At 44.9% G+C, this 20,059-nt stretch overlaps 1 protein-coding gene across 2 annotated transcripts in view; it reads right to left on the bottom strand.

The window, feature by feature from the left end:
* Window positions 1-1,817: 1,817 nt before the first annotated feature.
* The window catches only part of DEDD2 (death effector domain containing 2), a 107,064-nt gene continuing 88,822 nt past the window's right edge, over window positions 1,818-20,059 (bottom strand). For both annotated transcript variants that reach the window (XM_044080795.1, XM_044080797.1), the window contains one exon: window positions 1,818-2,973. The gene's annotated coding sequence lies outside the window, so the exon portion shown is untranslated. The remainder of the gene's footprint in view (window positions 2,974-20,059) is intronic.

Here is a 20,059-nt window from a genome sequence, read left to right as displayed (position 1 = left end):
ATGATCAGGCAGATTTGTTCCTTTATCCAAGCATACCCGTTACAGAACCTGTAACTGCGGCCCTGCAGGAGGCCTCCGAAGAATCAAAACCACATTGCAAAGTATGCTTTCCAACTTGTTCAGCTGCATGCAATAAATGCTGCATTTCCTTGTTTTCTGCACATTCAGAGTTTAACATTTTCTGTTTAAGTAATGTCATGACATGTTGCTGATATTTTAGCATATGAAACTGACAGTTTAAGGCCCTTATAGCCAAAGTAGCAGGTGCAAACCTCCTCCCATCTATCCAGTGCCCTAGAATCTGTCAGAGGGGGTAGGGTTTTTTGCAGTGGAAGCCAACTCCTTTGGGACCCTCTGAAATAGTTTCTGGGTCTGCAGCAGGGTTTTTAAAAAGGGTATGAGAGTCAGGAACCCTGTAATATCAGTCAGGCTCAACAGCAGCTGGAGGTAAGGAGTCGAGGGTTAGATTGGACTCCGAAAACACATCTACAATATCCAACAGGTGCAATGGCTAGTGGCCTGTGTTGAGGTAGTAAAAGGAAATCCCTGAGCCTCTTTAGATTCTGAAAAATCTTTGCTGTCCCAGTGGAAATGCTCCCTCATGGTATGCAAGGTTTCCCCAAAAGAATATTCCTCTGGGGGAGAAGCTGAAGGTATAGATTCTTCAGCACCAGAATCCTCATTGGGGGGGGGGGATATTCCTGATCAGATGAAAGAAACCTGATCTGAAGATTCAGTCAGTCTCTTATCAGGAGTGGGATGGGAACCCCTGATCAAAGGTAATAAAGTCTTCGGCCATTTTGAGCATCTGTTTTTTGGGCATAGAGGTCTGTCCACGTGGCTAGTTTCTTTGCTTTAGAAGGTGCTTTAGTCTTTGCCTATGAAGCTGAGGTTGGTTTAACGTAAAGAGGTTTAGGTCTGAATACATCTACAGAAGCCAGTGCCTGCTCAGCAGCTCCAGACCCATCTGAAGGAATAGTATCAGAGGCTCCAATACCTTTATGGCAGACTCCATGTGGAGTTGGTAGCAGCCTGCGATTCTAGTAGTGGGTGTCAGGGGCTGCGAAAGTGAACTCTGTAGTCAGATGGCTATCCGACATTTCTGGATAATTAAACCAGCGTCCAAAATAGTTTAAAGCAAAATCATACCGACGCTTTAGTGCATCGGTTAAATCTAGCACAAAACAGACCGGCAACATTGTTATCAGGGCCTAGGCAAGGAATACAGTAAGAATGAAAGTCCTTATGAGGTATTTGCTTTCCACAAGAAATACAGTTAACTTTTTCTGACATCGGTCTGGAGCAAAAGGGGTACTTTGCTTTAACGAAGACTTCAAATCTGAAACTCAAACACGAAAGTATCAGGAGTCTGCCGACTGGCACTTATGAACTGCTTCGGGCACCGTGCGGCAAGAAAGACTAAAGAAAATGGCATCAGCCGCATCTACCCCCCTTAGACGCAGGACCCAGGACTTTGGAATTCAGGCCGACTGAGGGCAACCAGCCAGCAGGATTACCCAAATGTAATGACTGCAACAGTGAAACACGAACATTAGAGAGATAAAGGAAGGAAAGTAAACTAAATGTAAATGGTACCACATTCCAATACATTAACAGCTAGAAAAAAATGAGAAACAGAAACTAGTAAACATGTTGCATTATGAGTAAAAGGAGAGCTTAGTATGGAAAGTTTCAGGTGCTGGGATGCTTAAGGACATTAGTCTGGACAGTGAAGACACTCCATTTTGCTGTAAAACACTAAATGATCCAGTATACATGTCTGGTCACTTACTACAAATGACACCAAAGCTGGCAAGGAGTTTAAATTTCTGGTTTTTATTTAAAACAGATGAAAAACAAATTTTTTTTTTTAATGTACAATACTGTAGGAACTTTCTTGGAAAGCTCAAAATTCTGCTTAGGGATTTAAATATACAAATATTAAACATATATACTCAATTCAAGTTTTACCATCTTCATTTACATAAAAATACAAAAACTATAATACAAAAAAAAAAAAGTGATGTTATAAACCCCTGGGAACAAACCAAGCCCCTCCTCCCAAATAAACTTCCACGAAGCATTAGGGGAAAGGGTGGATCTGCTTCAACTTTGATATTTGCCTATTTGTGGGGTGTGTGAAGCCAGAGTTGCATGCAGCTGTACAAAGGATAAAGCTTCCCAACCAAGGCCCGCCACACTCCAATTCTGCTGCCTAGCACACTGCTGTAAAGCCACCAAAGTTAAAAAGAAAAAGCCGGATAAGGTACTACCCATAGATGTACTTCCTGCATCTTGCACTACTGCTACAACTGCCAAATTTCAGTTTACTTTTTATAAGACAAACATGCCCTCTGGATCAGCAGACGCAATTAAAATTCTAGCAGTCCACTTTGGAAGGCACAGAGTAAACATCAAGCATGCAACACACTTAGTACTTGCGTGACCACCACCACCCTGGGGTATTTGAGCGCACAATGCTTCTCATTCACATCTGAGCGCACAATGCTTCTCATTCATAGAAAGGACCCCCCCCCCTTTTGTGTGAGGACTGGCAACTACCTCCACACTATGTAGAAACCCATCTGGAATGACCAGTATAACAACTTAAGCAAAAACTAATCTTTCTTCAAGAAAGAAAATAAGACAGATTTCTTGCAAACTGTCAAGGTAGAACTACTGCCAGTTCTCTGTGCATTAAAGCTAAATGAACAATGAATAAACTCAATATTAATTTAATCAAAAAGACCAAGTCCAAATGAAATGGGTTTGGAAGTTGCACGTTGTCACCAATATCTTTAATCTAGTCCAGTTTCCTTCCAGCCTTCAATAAACGTGCAAATTTGAATCCAGATGTCACCATTAATGTCCATTCAAGATGGCCTATGTAACGAAGATTCGTTTTCTTCACCCAAATGGATGACTTGATACCACTTTATCAAAGTGCTCAAATAAATTACTGGTCAATGGAACCTGTGGAGAGTAAAAATACCAAAAGTTGCTTAATGAAATGGACATTAGAATAAAATTACATTCCCATAAACAAGCAGCTTTAAAATGTGCACAAAAAATCTTAAGTACATTTACTACAAGGACTGGAAAGGTAGTTAATCAAGTTTTGTACTTGCAAAGCAGTACTGGCCATCCAAAAATTTTCCCCCCAGTTTCATTCCACCTCACACAGTGCACTGCATATGCTATAGTATTGCCTTACTTGCCTTGAGTTCCACTAATTTGTCAAAGACAGCCCATCTCAAATGGCAAGACACAAGCAGCCAAATTCTGGTGCTACAAAACCAAAGATGCAAGTTAGCTGTTAACAGTAACACAACCACTACATAGTAAACAGTGAACAGGACAGAAAGGAGTCAAAATAGCAACAGCTTACTATCTGCTTCAGTGAAAGGTCTCCGCCACTAGAATCCAACTGGCCTGGAGACATTTTTGCAATTTGAAGATAAAGGACTTTCTAGTAAAATGTTCTGCAAGTCTTTAATGGAAAAAATAACACTTCCAAAAGTATCAAGGGCAGAGCCCCCTTTTTTGCCAAATGTGTTTTATTCTACTATGTTTATTGGTGCTGCTTAAGCCAGATCCACTGAGACTGGGTGCTCCAAGCCATGATGTGCCTGCCAGCACAGAGAGAGGATGTTATGTTACAAGAGAGGCAGGTCAGTAGAGAAAGGTAGAGAATTTTCCAGAGGAGACTAGTAAAAAGGGGCACGGGCATTCACCTTACTGGCAAGTAAATGACCTGCTACACTTTGAGGCAGTCTACATAACACATGCATAACTTCCATGCCCAAACTCAAACAGCAGAGAAAAAAGTACAGTTGAGCAAGTCACTGTTGCAGCAGCCCAAGCTACATGCACCTATCACCAGTGCAACTGTCCAGCTTCCAAGCACCAAAAGTACCTGCCACTTGCTCAAACTGTCTAAATTAAGCAGAGCTCCACATGACTGAGAAAAGCTTCAGAACATTTTCTGCCCAGGACAGAGGCAAGAGCTCCCAACAATAACACTAGAAAACAAAAACCTTAACCATATTCCAAAAAGGGTGGGCACCATCCTCCACAGATAACCAACCCATACAAGCAAGAAAAAGAAGCTGGAGGGAGAGGCAATTATAAAACTGAGCTACCCTTATGGTGAGTCTCAATGTACCACTTCAAATATGGATCATTGTGGCAATAACTTGAGCTATATGGGTAGATTACCACTGCTTAGAGAAGGGGAAACCACTCAAGGCATCAGTATACACCTGCTCATCTTTTCCACTAATACCTTGGATATGCCAAGAACAGTGCAATAAGTGCTGGAAGACACTGTCCACGGCTACACTCGTATGGCCTACCAACATAGTAGAGGTGTACACTTACCATAAAAAGTAGATACCAGCATAATCACTGTTGCAGTTATAACAGATGGTATTTCATGCAGTGGAAGCCCTTGAATGGCCCAACTACAAGAGAATTCAGGCAGGCAGACACCCTAAATTAGCTGGCACTATAACCTCAGTATTTTATTGCCCAACAGACTGGCCTTGCTAGGAGACGCCCAAGCTCAGAAATTTCAGCATTATGTACACAGTGAGAACAACCTGGAACTTGAAAACCCTCCTCCCAACTCCTGTGGCCGGGGTGATATTGCAACAGTAAATAAACTCATTAAGTGTACACCAATGTACTATGTTCTTGGTATTTCACTGTTGCAATCATAAGTAATGGGAAAACTCCAAAAGCTGAAAGGATGGAAAGAGACTGAGGAACAGGATGAAATGATCTGCTGGAAGATTGTACAGGCAAACAAAGGGAGAAGATTGAAAGGTTAGATTTGAAGATATGCAGAGGACCAAGAAGCAGCTTCTGAAGTGTTGCTACGTATAGGGATGGCCAATAAGGACAGCTCTAGTGGAGTGCGACCTCACAGGGTCTGGAGGCTTATTTCCATGATGGCTGCAGCAAAGCAAGATACAAGAGATTTATTTAGAGTTAGAAATCAGTGCCCCCCCAAGAGTTACAGGCAAAGGCTACAACAGGCTGGTCATACTGTTTATATGTGCATAGGCAACTGCATTGCTACTTGGACAGAACTAAGGAGACCAGCCACCAGACTGTAAAACTTGGCTCGAGAGGATTATGACACCCCACCCTCATGTGGAGGGAGCTAAAGTACAAAGGATTTTTACCCCCCCCCTTACTTTGGCCACCCTCAATGGGGTCAAGGGAGGGTGTCAAGGGATTATCCAGTCAATTTGAGTGTTCAGGTTGGAGTGTATGAATGTACCCCTGTTACATTAATAGGTCCCCTCAATGGGCCAAAAACCTTTGTTCCTTCTTGCTAGAGGACACCAATGCTGCTTTTGCCACTCAGGCTATTAAAAGTGGCCCATGGTACTTCACTCGTCTTCTGGAGGAGCATATATATACAAGGCAGACAGCTGAAGTGGCTGCGGCCCTGGTGGAATGTGGCCTAATGTTGCTAGGTACAGTTTTTTCATGCTGTGTGTAGCAGAAACTGATAGTGTCCTATCCACTTTGAAATGGTCTGCTTTGAAATAGCCTTTCCCTGTGATCCTGCAGCATATGCTACAAACAACTGCTCAGTGTTCCTGAAAGCTTTTATTTTGTCCAAGTAGAAGCGTAACTGCCTGTGTATGTCCAATGAGTGCAGAAGTCTCTCCCCTTTATTCTGGGGATTTGGATAAAATGTTGGCAAGTGAATAGTTTGGTTGAGAGCCACACTGGACACCACACCTTTGGCATAAATGTAGGGTTTGTTCTTAAAGAAACCCTGTCCCGATGAAAAATGATGAAAGGTTCCACTGCCATTAGTGCCTGTAACTCAAGACTCAAGCTGAGGTTATTGCCAGAAGCAGAGCAGTTTTCCATGACACATTTTAATTCTGCTGAATTGGCTGGCACAAAAGGAGCTAAAGTTAGTTTTTCCAAGACAAAATTGAGGTCCCAAGTTGGTGCTCTCTGTTTTTAGCCCCTCTGAAGTAGTTTTAATAATGGATGAGAGAAAATGGGAGGATTAGTGTTGTAATGAGCTGAGATGGCAGAGGCGTGGATCTTAAGGATAGGCCTTTGTCCAGCATCTCAGTTAAGTACTGTAATATCTGGGGAATATTTGGAACAAGAGGCTCAAAAGCTTTGAGCCTGGTTCCAGGCGCAGAATCCCTTCCACTTTTCTGAATAGGATTTCCTGGTGTGGGGTCTCCTGGCCTCCAAAATGACATCCATAACCGCTTTAGAATGAGGTGTTGGCTGCTTGGCTAAGTAATCTGCCATGCAGCCAGGTTTAAGGTTTTGAGCTGGCTGCGCAGGATGATTGTTTTGTTGAGTCAGATGAGAAATTTGAGGTAAAAATCCATGCTGGGCCTTGAGCCAAGTTCAAGATTGGGTACCAGTGCTGGCGTGGCTAGCCTGGGGCAATTAGGATCATTTTTGGCCTTTCTTGTCTGGCTTTTAGGAGTACCTTTGAAAGGAGAGGCAGTGGTGGGAAGGCATAAACTTAGGGTTTTCCAGCTGAACGAAGAGCATCCACTTTCCATGCTTGTGTGGTAAGTCCTTGTGCAGAATTTCTGTAGTTGGCAGTTCAGAGGGGAGGCAAAACGATGTCTGGGCACACCCATTTTTGTGTTATCATGCTGAATACTTGTGGATTTAAATTTCCACTCGTGAGGATCCATGATGTTTCTGCTCAAGTAGTCTGCCAGAGTATTTCTTTCCTGGCAGGAATTGTGCTTGAAGTCAGTGCTATGTTCCACAAGTCATGGCTTGTCTGCAGAGGGGATAAGAACGAGTCCCCCCTTGCTTATTTATGTACCACATAAAACTGTGGTGTTGTCAGTCTTTAGTAATGGTTGTCCTGGATGCAGAAGGTCCTTGAAGGCTGTTAAGGCATTTTGTACAGCTAGCATCTCTTTTTGATCGGTGAGGATGCATTTGGTCTGCGGCCCACTTGCCCTGCATACATTTTCCTGCCGCGTGCGTTCCCCAGGCGAAATCCGAAGCATCTGTTAGTGTCTTGTGCTTTGCTGTGCAGTGCTTACGCTGTGCGTAAAGTGAAAGGCTGTCCCTCGTTATGGTGACATGCCTGTGCCCACCATCGAAACTCATGTTGTAGGCAGGGAATAAGTGGTATTACTGTTTCCAAACTGACAGTGTTGAGTCCAAACACTTTAGGTACCATTGTAATTTCCTCATATGCAGTCTGGCATATGGTAGTATGCAGGATGCCATGAACCCCAAGGCCTGCAGAATTGTTCTTGCAGGGAGTTGGGTTTTTGTTGCCATCAACTGAAAGTACAGAGTCAGTTGTCTTTGCTGGTCTGGCGTGCGATAAGCCATCTGGATTGTTGTATTTAAGCTGGCACCCAGGAATATTCGAGGGCAATAGAATTTTTAGTTTACTGCGTACCCTAGGCAAATTAGCAATCTTTTTACAAAACGCCAGATGCTTTAGAAGAACATCCTTGCTCTCTGCTTGAATAAGACAATCGTCCAAGTAGGGATATATTTGAATTCCTTTTTGTCTACAAAATGCATTTACTGGTGCCAGGCATTTTGTGAAGACCCTGGGCGCAGTAGATAAGCCAAAGGGCAGTGCAGAGAATTGGTAATGCATTGTTCCAGCTATGAATCTGAGGCATCTTCTGCAATTTTGTCTGATTGGGACATGCAGGTATGACTCTGAGGTCCAAAGTAACAAGCCAAGCCTTCTTTCCCAGCATGGGAAGTAATAGTGTCAACATTTTGAATTTCAGAACATCCAGGTAAGTATTTAGAGTAGATAGTGTCCTTTCTGGGGACTTTGAATAGTTCTCATATCCCCATGAGAGCTGTAATTTGTTTGTGCTTCTGCCCATTGATTGTGGCAGGTCTGGCATTCCTTTTGGCCTTGGTAGGCCTTGGTAGAGTGTGAAAGTGGAACCTGTAACCTTGAGACAATATTCAGAACCCGTTTGTCTTGGGTGATATGCTAATTTTGTGAAAAAAATTGCTAAATTGCTAGTTTTCCCCCCAAGGGAGCTGCGAAAAGCTAAGTGCTTGGCATTTGAAGGGGGAAGGTCATTAGGACAGTTTCCTATAAGGTTGTGACTGGTCTTTTGGGAGAGAAGCACCCCACTGTTATGGTCTGCAACAGCCTTGGGGCTGATATCTGCCTCTTGGGCGTCTGCTATCTGCCTCTTTGTGGTCTGACACTGGAAAGGACCAATTTTTAGAAGGCCAATTTCTGCTAAATCGAGGTGGCTGTACCTGTAAGAAATCCTTCACTGTTTGCATAGATTTTGCCTTATCCTCCATTTTCTTTAATACCTCTTCTGCCTCAACACCAAACAAGATATCGTGCTGTAAAGGAACATCCAATAATTTTGCCTTAACATGATCAGGTAAACCTTGTTCTTTTAACCAAGCATGCCTTCGAATCACAGATCCTGTAACTGCAGCTCTACAAGCCTCCTCTAATGAAACAAAACCACATTGCAGAGTAGGTTTTCCCACTTGTTCAGCTGCATGCAATAAATCCTGCATTTCCTTATAGTTAGGACCTTCTGGGCTTTTAAGCATTTTCTGTTTTAACAGAGACATTAAATATTGTTGGTATTTAAGCATGTGGAACTGGCAGTTTAAAGCCCTCACTGCTAAAGTTGCAGAAGTGTAAACTTCCCCATCTAATGCTCTGGAATCCCTGTCAGAGGTTACTGGATTTTTAGCAGTGGAAGCCTTTACCCCTTTGGGACCCTGGGAAATGGTTTCTGGGTCAGCAGCAGGGTTTTTATAAAGAAATTTGAGAGTCAGGGAATGTGTGTGGTACCTATCTGGCTTGACTGGTGCTGGGGGCAAAGAATCAGGGGTTAAACTGGATTCAGAGAACACATCCACAATATCCAACACAGGCGGAATAGCCAAGGGGCCTGTGCTGAGGCAATAAAAGAAAGTGAGCCTTTTCGTGGATTCAGAGTAATCCTGGCTCTCCCAATGGAAATGCTCCCTCATGGTACGTAAAGTTTCCCCCCAAAAAAAGAGAGTAATCCTCAGGAGGGGAGGCTGAAGGGAAAGAGTATCCCTGGTCAGGGGCTGCGAAATTGCCTAAAACTGGCGACTGGCCTAGAAGAGGCTTCATCGGTTTTAGACCTCGGATGCCTGTCCTTGGTTTTGGATATCTGATGCCTGTCCTTGGGTTGTCTTTGCATTTGTATATTCCGGTCGGTTGTTCCGATGGCATGGTATAATTGAACCTTCGGCCAAAATAATGGTGAGCAAAATCAGACGTTTAATAATGCGCTTGTTAAATCTAGCACAAAACGGACTAGTGACGTCGTGGTCTGGGCCTAGGCATTGAATACAGTAATGAAAATCCTTGAGGTATTTGCTTCCCACAAGAAATGCAATTAACTTTCCGACATCGGTCTGTGGCAAGAAAAAGTTTCCCCAACGGGGGTCTGAGGCAAGAAATTTCCCCAACGGGGGTACGTAGCTTTATTGAAAGCCTTTGGTTCGGATCTCAGAGGAGTCTGCTGCGAACTGCTTCTGCTTTGGGCACCGCATGGCAAGACAGAAGAAAATGGCGTCTGCTGCATCCTGTATACCCCGGGCGCACTGACGTCAGGGAAGAAGCGACAGCAACCGACGCCAGACCAAGACTTTGGAACTCCGGCTGACTGCGGGACCGCCTGACAGCAGGATAACCCAAGTGTAATGACTGCAGCAGTGAAACTATGAACATTGATAGTTTCCAGGTCCCAAGAAGGATGACACCAAGTACCACTGGAGTTTCCTCATATGCACTCTTGCATATGGAATTAAAAGAATGCACAAGGCCATGAACCCTAGAGCTTGCAGTACTTTCCTTAGATAGTTAGGTTTTAGTGGCCAGTAGTTTTGAAGTAATTTGTCAAATAAAACTGCTTTTCTGGAGTAAGGAATGCCATCTGGGAAGTTGTGTACAAGCTTGCTCCCATGAATACAATGTTTTGGCTGGGTACCAGATGTGATTTTAATTGATTGTATACCCCAGGGAAGTTAGGAGTCTCTTTACAAATATCAGGTTCTGTAGTAGCAGTTCCAGACTGTCTGCCTGAAATCAGGCAGTTGTCCAAGTATGGGTAAATTTGAATTTCTCTGCCTGCAGTATGCAATGGCTGGAGCTAGGCACTTTTTGAATACCCTGGGCACAGTAGATAAGCCAAGGGAAGTGCTGAGAACTGGAAGTGCATAGAGCCTGCCCTGAAACGTAGATATTTCCTGCAAGACTCTTATAGGGATGTCCAGGTAAGCTTGTTTCCAGGTCTAGGGTGACCAGCCAGGAGTCCTTGGCTAGCATAGGAAGCAGCTATTTGAGTGCAAGCATTTTGAATTTTGGTACCACCAGGAAGGTGTTGAATTGACAGAAGAGAAAACGCTTGCTTTTGGGCCTCTGCCCACTGGTTGGGGGGGGGGGGGTTTAGGAGGTCTGGCAATCTGCTTGGGTTTGGCAGAGTGGAAGCAGAATCTGTATTGTTGGGATACAAATGTTTTAAGACCCATCTGTCCTGGGTAATGTACTCCAAGTTTTTTGCATGCAGGGCAAGTTTTCCTCCTAGGGGTGCAAGTACTTGGGTGTAGCTGGGAAGGTTTCCTCCTAGGGGTGCAAGTACTTGGGTGTAGCTGGGAAGGATGAAGGACAAGTCATTGTGAACTTTTTCCATAAGGGGGTGGCTTACCACTCCGTTTGAGGTGGGAGCACGCCACTGTTTAGATCTTGTGCACCTGGAGACGTCTTGGTGGTCCTGCTGTCCCTGGGTTTGGACTGAAGGTCTGGGAGGGACTGGAAAGGATCAGTTCTTTGAAGGCCAATGCCTACTGAATCTAGGTGGCTGTACCTGTAGGAAATCTTTCCAGTTTGCATAGATTTGGCCTTTTTCTCCATCTTAAGAACTTCCACAATGGAGCATCTAGTAAGTTTGCTTTGACATGGTCTGGCAAGATTTGTTCTTTCAGCCAAGCATGCCTTCTCAGAACAGAAGAGCGACAAGCAGCCCTACAAGATGCTTCCAAGGCATCACAACCACACTGCAAAGTAGGTTTTCCAACATTGTTTGCAGAATGCATCAACTCTTTCTGCACAATCAGGATTTTGTTTAAAATTAGTTAATATGCTGCTGGTATTTGGGGTAGGTTTTTGGTTGTAGTAGGTTTTTGGTTGTAGTAGCTTAATACCTTTTAGGTCCCTGGGAAATGGTCTCTGGATCTGCAGTGGGATTTTTGAAAGGAATTTGAGTCAGGTACTCTAGTACCAGTGAGGCTTTCTAGGAGCTGGTGGCAAAGTATCAGGGGCAATACTGGATTCCATGAAGACGTCTACAATTTCTAGAACGGGGGGAGCTAGGGGCCTGTGCTGAGGCAAGTTTTAAATTCCCCAGTCTCTTTTTGGACTGTGGGTAGTCCTGGCACTCCCAGAGGAAATGCTGAGGGTATGCAGGGTTTCACTGAAAGACAAGTCCTCTGGGGGGTGGCAGAGGGAATGGAATCCTCTGCATCTGAATCCTCATAGGTAGACAAGGGTATGTCCTGGTAATCGGAGGGGTCAGTTATTGGACTCATGATCTGTAGAATCAGAAGGAATATTGTTTTGGGGAAGGCTGGCTTCCCCTGATTAAAGTAATAAGATATTCAGCCATTGTAAGAATTTGTGGCATGGGAGCTTGACGATGTGCTTTGGTAGTCAGTTTCCTAGGCCTGAGAAGTTCGGTAGTTGAAAACCAAGTAGTCTGGTTTAATACCAACATCAGGTCTGAATACACCCCCAGAAGCTGGTGCCTGCACAGCAGCTCCAGACCCATCCAAGGTAGAGACATCTGCAGGTTCCAGACCCATCCAAGGTAGAGACATCCGCAGGTTCCATAGTCAAAGAAGCATCTCGCGGCATACTGGACTCCGAATGGAGTCTCAGCAGAGGCCTACAAATTTATAGGTTATCAGGGTCTGCAAAAGCACCTCACTGAGTACCGGCAGACTGGCGACTAGCTTAACAAGAGTGTAGTTGACAGTTTTGGACCTATGCAGTCAGTCTTTATCCTTATGTTTTTTCGGAAGATTGGTAGTCTGATGGCTTAATCAGAACCATTTTGGACTAGAGATTGAGAGCGAAAGAATTTGGCAACAAAAATAGCCCGACCACATAGTTCGGGAACAGGGCACAGACAGCGAGGAAAGTACAGTTTTGTACCTACCATAAATGTAGATGTCCGAGAGGAATGCATCTGCAGTCCTTACAAATGGGTTGTCCTGTCGTCAGGCAGCCCTTCGGTCGGCCGGATTTCAAAGTCTGGGTCTGGCTTCGGCTGGTGTCGCACTTCACCCGACGTCATTGCGGCAGTTCTTTGGGTATAAAGGCATCAGCCGACGCCATTTTCCTCAGTGTTTCTTGCCCCAGATGCCAGGTGCCCTCTTGTTGGCTAAATTTGGATAAATGCCAAAGTTTCCAAATAGTAGAGAGCAAACACAAAATAAACATGTATGTACATATATACAAACAAATACACCATAATAGATCCCCCCCCAAGCTAGCTGAAGATTGGCAAGTACCCTAGGAGTACCTCGAGGGGAAGGAGGGTGGGTAATCCTGACTGCAGATGCATTCCTCTGACATCTACATTTATGGTAGGTACAAAACTGTACTATGTCCTTCAAGGATGCATCTGCAGTCCTTACAAATGGGTAGAATACCATAGCTAAACTAGGGGAGGAGGAAATGAGAATAGATTATGGTGTAGTCAGGATCCCTTGCAAAACAGCAGTGGCAAAACCAGCACGGGATCTAGAGTATAGAGGTAAGTTATAATGCTTGGCAAATGTATGCACGGAGGTCCAAGTAGCAGCCTCTATAATGTCCTTGGTAGCCACTCCTCGTAAGAAAGCTGTGGTAGTGGCTGTGGCCCTTGTGGAGTAAGGCCTGATGTTCTCTGGAGTTTTCTTGCCACGGTAGGAGTAACAAAATCTAATGCAATTTCCTATCCATTTGGAGATTGTCTGTTTAGAAAATGGTTTCCCTTCTTTTCCTGTTGCATAAGCTACCAGAAGCTGGTCAGTTTTTCTATTGTTTTTTGTCCTGTCCAGGTAGTAGCGTAATTGTCTGTGTACATCCAAGGTATGCAAGAGCTTTTCTCCCCTGTTCTGTGGATTGGGGAAGAATGTAGGAAGGTGGATAGCCTGATTTAAAGAGACTCTGGATACCACCTTAGGCATAGATGTAGGATTTGTTCTCATGGACACTATCTTGATGGAAGATCAGGAAGGGTTGTACTGCCATTAATGCCTGTAGTTCAGAGACCCTTCTTGCTGAAGTTATTGCCAGCAGGAAAGCAGTCTTCCAGGATAAGTATTGCAAGTCTGCTGTAGCTGCTGGCTCGAAAGGAGGTAGAGTCAGTTTTTCTAGCACAAAGTTCAAGTCCCATGCTGGCAATGGAGGTTTCCTGGGAGGTTTTACATTTTTAATTCCCCTCAGAAACTGTCTGAGCAGAGGATGCGAGAAGACAGGAGGATCCAAGCTGTATTGTGCTGAAATAGCTGATGCATGTATCTTGGAGGAATAGGACAGGCCTGTATGAAAGAGCTCCGCCAAGTACTCCAGGATGTTGGCTATGTTCACCAGTGTCACATCTTGCCCCTTTGCAGTACTCCAGATGAGATATCTTTTCCATTTTGCTGCATAATTCTTTCTTGTTGAAGGTCTACGAGCCTCCAGGATTATGTCTTTAACCCTTTGGGATAAATTTGGGTTAATTGCTGTTATGCAATGTTCCAGGCAGTTAGCTGCAGAGTTTTTAGGTTTGGATGCAGAATGTTGTAGTTGTTCTGTGTCAGCAGTAATGGGATCAGGGGCAGTTTCCATATTTGTTCCCGGACATGCTCCTCAGCAGTGGATACCAATGTTGTCTTGGCCAGTCTGGGGCTATCAGAATGATCCTCGGACGTTCCTCTTTGATCTTGAGAAGCACCTTGTGCATCAAAGGAAGTGGTGGGAATGCGTATGCTGTCAGGCTTTTCCAACTGAAGGATAGGGAGTCCACCTTCCAAGCAAGTGGGTGGTAAGTCCTTGTGCAGAATTTCTTCAACTGGTGATTGCATGGGGATGCAAACAAGTCTATTTGTGGTAATCCCCATTCTCTTGTGATGGTTTTGAAAATGTCCGGATGCAGCATCCATTCGTGGGCATCTGTTGTAGTTCTGCTTAATATGTCTGCTAGAATGTTTTCCTTGCCTGGTACATAAATTGCCTGTAACTGAATGTTGTAGCTCAGAGCCACATCCCATAGGTCCAGTGCCAGCCGGCATAGGGGGTATGAGTGTGTGCCTCCCTGCTTGTTGATGTACCACAACTGTGGTGTTGTCTGTCAACAACTGGCCTTCTTGGAGAAGAGGTCTGAATGCCTGGATTGCCAATTTTACTGCCATCATTTCTTTTAGATTTATGTGCAGATGCAGCTGGTCTTGAGTCCATAGGCCTTGAATGCACTTGTCCATCATGTGTGCCCCCCAACCGAGGTCTGAGGCATCTGTCGTGATAGTTTGTCTTGGTTGGCTTTTGCAGAAGGGCAGTCCTGTGTTTGATTGACAGGCCTGAGCCCACCATAAGAACTCTTGCTTCAGGCATGGGATCATTGGAATTTTGGTTTCCAGGCTGTGCTTGTGCTGAGACCACAAATTCTTTAGGTACCACTGTAGCTTTCTCATATGAAGCCTGGCATGAGGGACCAGTATTATGCAGGATGCCATGAAGCCTAGAGCTTGTAGCACTTTTCTTGCAGTTAGATGGCTCTGCTTTGTTAATGCCAAGAAAGAGAGAGGAAGTTGCTCTTGTTTTGATGTGTCCAGTTCTGCACCCAGAAAGGTTATTTGGGATGGAATCAGCCTTGACTTTTGTATTGACTGTATATCCCAGGGCTTGTAGCAGGTAGATGACTCTTTGTAAGTCTTCTGTTAATTTGTTTTTGTTGTCCGCTTGTATCGGGCAGTCGTCCAGGTAGGGATAGATTTGAATTCCCTGAAGTCTGCAATGAGCGATTACTGATGCCAGGCATTTCGTGAACACTCCGGGCGCAGTAGATAAGCCAAAGGGCAATGCTGAGAATTGATAATGCTCTGATCCTGCAAGAAATCTGAGGTATCTTCTGCAAATTGGTCTTATGGGGACGTGCAGGTATGCCTCCTTGAGATCTAGAGTTACCAGCCAAGACTCCTTGCCCAGCATGGGAAGAAGCTGCTGTAGGGTCAGCATTTTGAATTTTGGAACAATGAGGAATGTGTTTAAAGCGGACAGGTCTAGAATAGGCCTCCATTTGTTTTCTTTTCTTGGTACCAGGAAGAGCCTGGAGTAAAATCCCTTCCCTTGCTCCATAAATGGTACCTTTTCCACAGCTCGCATTCTTAATTGAAATATTTGTTTTAGAGCTTCTGCCCTTTGAGAAGGTGGTAGGTTTGGCATTCCTCTCTTTCCTGGTAGTGTATGGAAATGGAACCTGTAACCTTTGTCTATAGTCTGCAAAATCCATTTTTCTCTTGTAATGCAGTGCCAGTTTCTTGAAAATAATGTTAGCTTTCCGCCTAAGGGTGCTTCTAGTTGATCCCTGGTAGGCGGTGCCACCGCCCAAGTCACTGTGATTGAGTTGTTGTAGTGGTGGTGGCTGTATCCGTGCCTCGTTGGTTGTTACCCTGCCACTGGCGACCCCTGTAGGCACCCCTGGATTGGTTTCTGCCTCTAGAGCGCCTATTCCTGCCTCTTTGTGCCTTAGAGGAGTCCGGAAAGGACCAATTCTTGGAGGGCCAATTCCTGCCAAACCTTGGAGGTTGACCTTGTAAGAAATATTTTACTGTGCACAGATTTTGCTTTCTCTTCCATCTTTTTTAGTACCTGCTGTGCGGGGGCACCAAATAAATTGACCTTGTCCATAGGTGCATCCAAAAGCTTAGATTTGACATGGTCTGGTAATGCCTGCTCTTTCAACCATGCGTGCCTCCTGATAACTGCCAGTCATGGCTGATCTAAAGGAAGCCTCCAGTGCATCATAGCCACATTTTAAAGAATGGTTACTAACCTGCTGTATGTTATGTAACATTTCTTGAACATACTTTTTATCTAAAGATTCTTCAGAGGACAGCTTTTTAGTCAACTGGTCAAGCATAAACTCTTGATATTGAATCATATGAAATTGGCAGTTCAAAGCTCTAGCTGACAAGGTAGCAGAGGTGTAAACTTTTTTACCCCATCTCTCTAAGGACCTGGATTCCCTTTCAGAGGGGAGGGGGTTTTTAGAAGTAGCTGCTACAGCTTTAGGGCCCTGGGAGATAGTCTCTGGATCTGCAAAAGAGAGTGTCTGGGACCCTGTAGTACCTATCTGGCTTAGCAGGAGCCGGAGGTAAAGTATCAGGAGTAGTGCAAGCATCATTAAATGCATCATCAACAACAGATAGAACTGGAGGAATAGCTAAAGGCCTATGCTGTGGCAAGTGTAGAAAGGTCCTAAGCCTTTTTCTAGAGTGAGAAATCTTGGCCCTGCCACTGAAATTGTTCCCTCATAGCATGCAAGGTTTCCCCAAAGGAAAATTCCTCAGGAGGAGAGGCTGAAGGGATGGACTCCTCAGCATCAGAGTCTTTGTAAGGAGAATAAGAAGCCTCAGGAGGGTCTGTATGTTCTGAATCAGAGGAATCATCTGTGGCTCAGGGGGCTCTGCTCTAGGCCTCTTTTCTGGAGGAGGGAGAGAGGCCCTGTCTGGATGAGGCTGGGATCCACGAATTAGAGAGGAGATCCTCTGCCAAAGAAAGCATATGGGAGCTGGTGCTGGGCCTGTGAGAGGGGGGCTTGGCAGGCACAGGTTTTGAAGCTTTGGCTGCTTTAGCCCTGGCAAAGGCCTTAATAGACATAGCTGGAGGAGGCCTAGCAGCTCCACGTGCAGGGGTAGAAATATCTAGGGGAATGGTGTCTAATAAATCCTGTGAAATCGCAACAGAAGGTTGGATTTCAGAAGCCGTTTCTACCAGGAGAGAAGAGGCCTCGGTAGAAGGCAAGTTATCGTCTGTAAAAAGAACCGCTTGCTCGGTTTCGGCCGAAACAGAGACACTCGTGGTTTGCTTAACCGTGGTTTCAGCCGAAATCGCGGACCGCGAGTGTCAGTCCTTTTCTTTGCGCTTTGGTTATTTGCGTAGTCGGAGGATCAGACAGCATAATGTAGGCAAAATCGGAGCCGAAAATCTGTTCAGCAAAGTCCGAGCGACGTCTAAGCGCCCGGTTAAAAGCACAGGCTAGACAAGCTGCTACGTCGTGGTCTGGGCCTAAACAATGTATGCAATAGGAGTGGAAATCTTTATGAGGTATTTGTTTCCCACAAGATAGTTATTAACTTTCTCTGACATCGGCTGAGGCAAGAGAGTCCCCAACGGGGTACTTAGCTTTATAGAAGTCTTCGAAGTAGTATTCGGTAGTAGTAATCTCTGGATCTGACCGGCCGGCACTTGCGAACAGCTTCTGCTTCGGGTGCCACGCGGCAAGAAAGACTGAGGAAAATGGCGTCGGCTGATGCCTTTATACCCGAAGAACTGCCGCAATGTCGGGTGAAGTGCGACACCAGCCGAAGCCAGACCCAGACTTTGAAATCCGGCCGACCAAAGGGCTGCCTGACGACAGGACAGCCCATTTGTAAGGACTGCAGATGCATCCTTGAAGGACATCATAGTGGTCGGGGCCTAAACAGGTGACTCAGTAAGAATGAAAATCTCTGAAGTATTTGATTTCCACAGGGAAGACAACTTTTTCAGACATCTGTTAGAGCAAGATAAAAAGGGCTACTTTTAGAAGACTAGGTTTGAAACTAATGAAAATTTCAGGTAGCGTCCGACAGGCACTTGCGAGCTGCTTCTGTTTCAGGCTCCACTCTGCAAGAAAAGTGAATTTAAATGGCATCGGCTGCAGGTTTTATACCAAACAACCTGACGTCATGGAAGAGGCGACCATCCAATGCAGAAATCCCAAGACTCTGGTATTCGGGCCGACTGACTGCTACCTGCAGGCAGATAACCCAAGTGCGATGACTGCAACAGTAAACACTAAGACCACCACACTGGATGTGAGGTTATTCCTGTCAAGCAGTTTTTGGAGATTACAGCTAGAAAAGTATCCTGTCAGGAGGAAGGAATACTTTCTGAAGAGCAGAGTCCAGCAAAGTCCCTAGACACACAATCCTGTTTGAGAATAATCTGATACTTGGATATCAGAGGTAAAACTGAATGCCCTTTGACCTGCAGAAGGCTAGTGGGGCCAGGCACTGTAAAAACCCTGGGTGCAGTAAAACCAAAGGGCAGAGGCCAAAATTGATCTCACCTGCTCTGAAGCACAAGAACCTCCAGAGAGGTTAAAAAGGTACATGGAGATGTATCCTTTAGATGCAAGTTTACCAAGAAAGCATTGAACAGATCATGGGTAGTAGTTTTTGAAATGTTAGCATTTTGAATTTTGGAACCTGGAAGAATGGGTTGGACCTGGACATATCCAGAATCTGCCTCCACATTTCCTAGTCCCCTGAAAAGAGGGCAAGTCTCAAGTAATTCCTTGTAGTGAGTTTGGTACTTTTTCCAAAAGAACTTTGGGTGCACAAAAGCTCAATTTGCTTTAAGGACAAGTCTCAAGTAATTCCTTGTAGTGAGTTTGGTACTTTTTCCCACAGAAGGGTGCACAAAAGCTCAATTTGCTTTAAGGACTCTTGGTCTGGTAGAATATATAGGAAGCTTGATCAAACTAGAGGCTGTTCAAATTGTAGTTTGTAACAAACAATTTTCAGTGCCCACTCATCCCTGGTAAGGAGGGCCAAGTTATTTAGGACAGCCATCCTCCTAGTCAGGGGGAGACTGAGGGGGAAAGGGAGTGTCATGATGGCTGTTCCTATAGAGTCCCTGTTGGCAGGGTCCCACACTGAATTTGCTTGCTGGTTTCTAGAACACTACTTTTCCCCCAGTATGTGTTTAGACCAAGACCACAAGGATTAGTGTTTGGTAGGGTAACTGCAGCTGAAACGTGGACAATGAAGCAGAAGTCCTTGACAGTTTGCATGGACTTGTCCTTAGCCTCCATTTTCTTAAGCAGAGGTTCAGCCTTGAGGCCACAGAGAAATTTGTCCAAAGCAGCATTCAGACTGTATTTGACATGTTCATGGAGACAGTTCCCACAGCCAGGCATGTCCAATAACTGGTCCTATGGCTGCCCTACTGAAGCTTCCAGAGCATTATAGCCACAGTGCAAGAGTGCTTCACTACTTGACAGCAAAAACTGCTGAAGTCTAGCAGTTTCTTGGAGGGCCTTGCCTCCAATCCCACCAGTTTTTGTGGTCTAAAATGGTTTCCTGATATCATATGAAAAGGAAAGTTCAAAGCCCTCATTAGGAGAGCAGCAGAGGTGTATAGACTCTTTCCAAGTCTCCACTTGATCAGTTGGCATGGGGATTTTGGAGATGCCATCTTCCTTTAGCCACCCCATCTCCACTTCAGGGAGTGCTACAGGGTTCTTGGGGGGGGGGGGAAGGTCTGCAGGAATACAGAACCCTGTAAAATCTCAGATTTCAGAGGAGTAGGGAGGAGGGAATCTGGATGCAATGAAGAATTCAGCAAAATAGCATCCACCTCTAAAACTGGAGTAATAGTCACAGGTTATGCTCAAGGGAGATTTAGAAATGCCCTGTGTAATGTCTTCCCAAATGTCCTTGGGAGGGAGGCTGAGGCAAGGTTCTCCTCAGAACCTGAATCCCTATGTGAAGAAACAGAAAACCGGACAAAGCAAGTCAGTTAGCTTTTAAAGTACAGGAACCCAGCAGCATATCAAACAGTAAACAAAGGCCTCGATAGAGGCCTGTGCCATAACTTGCTGGAGGGCTCTGCAAAGGTCTCACCTTACAGAATCACAACCCCATCTGGACTGTCACCCGATACCTAAAGTTCTAGTCACTTCCTTTTTGTGCCTAGGGAGATCAGACTCAGCTTGACCAGCAGACAGTATGTGAAGACCCCAGCAACTTTAAGTGCTTA

The sequence above is a fragment of the Protopterus annectens genome, chromosome 8.part0 (assembly GCF_019279795.1).
Source record: "Protopterus annectens isolate FY-2018-M chromosome 8.part0, PAN1.0, whole genome shotgun sequence".
Taxonomy (NCBI): Eukaryota; Metazoa; Chordata; order Ceratodontiformes; family Protopteridae; genus Protopterus; species Protopterus annectens.
This window is presented reverse-complemented; position numbering and strand designations above follow the sequence as displayed.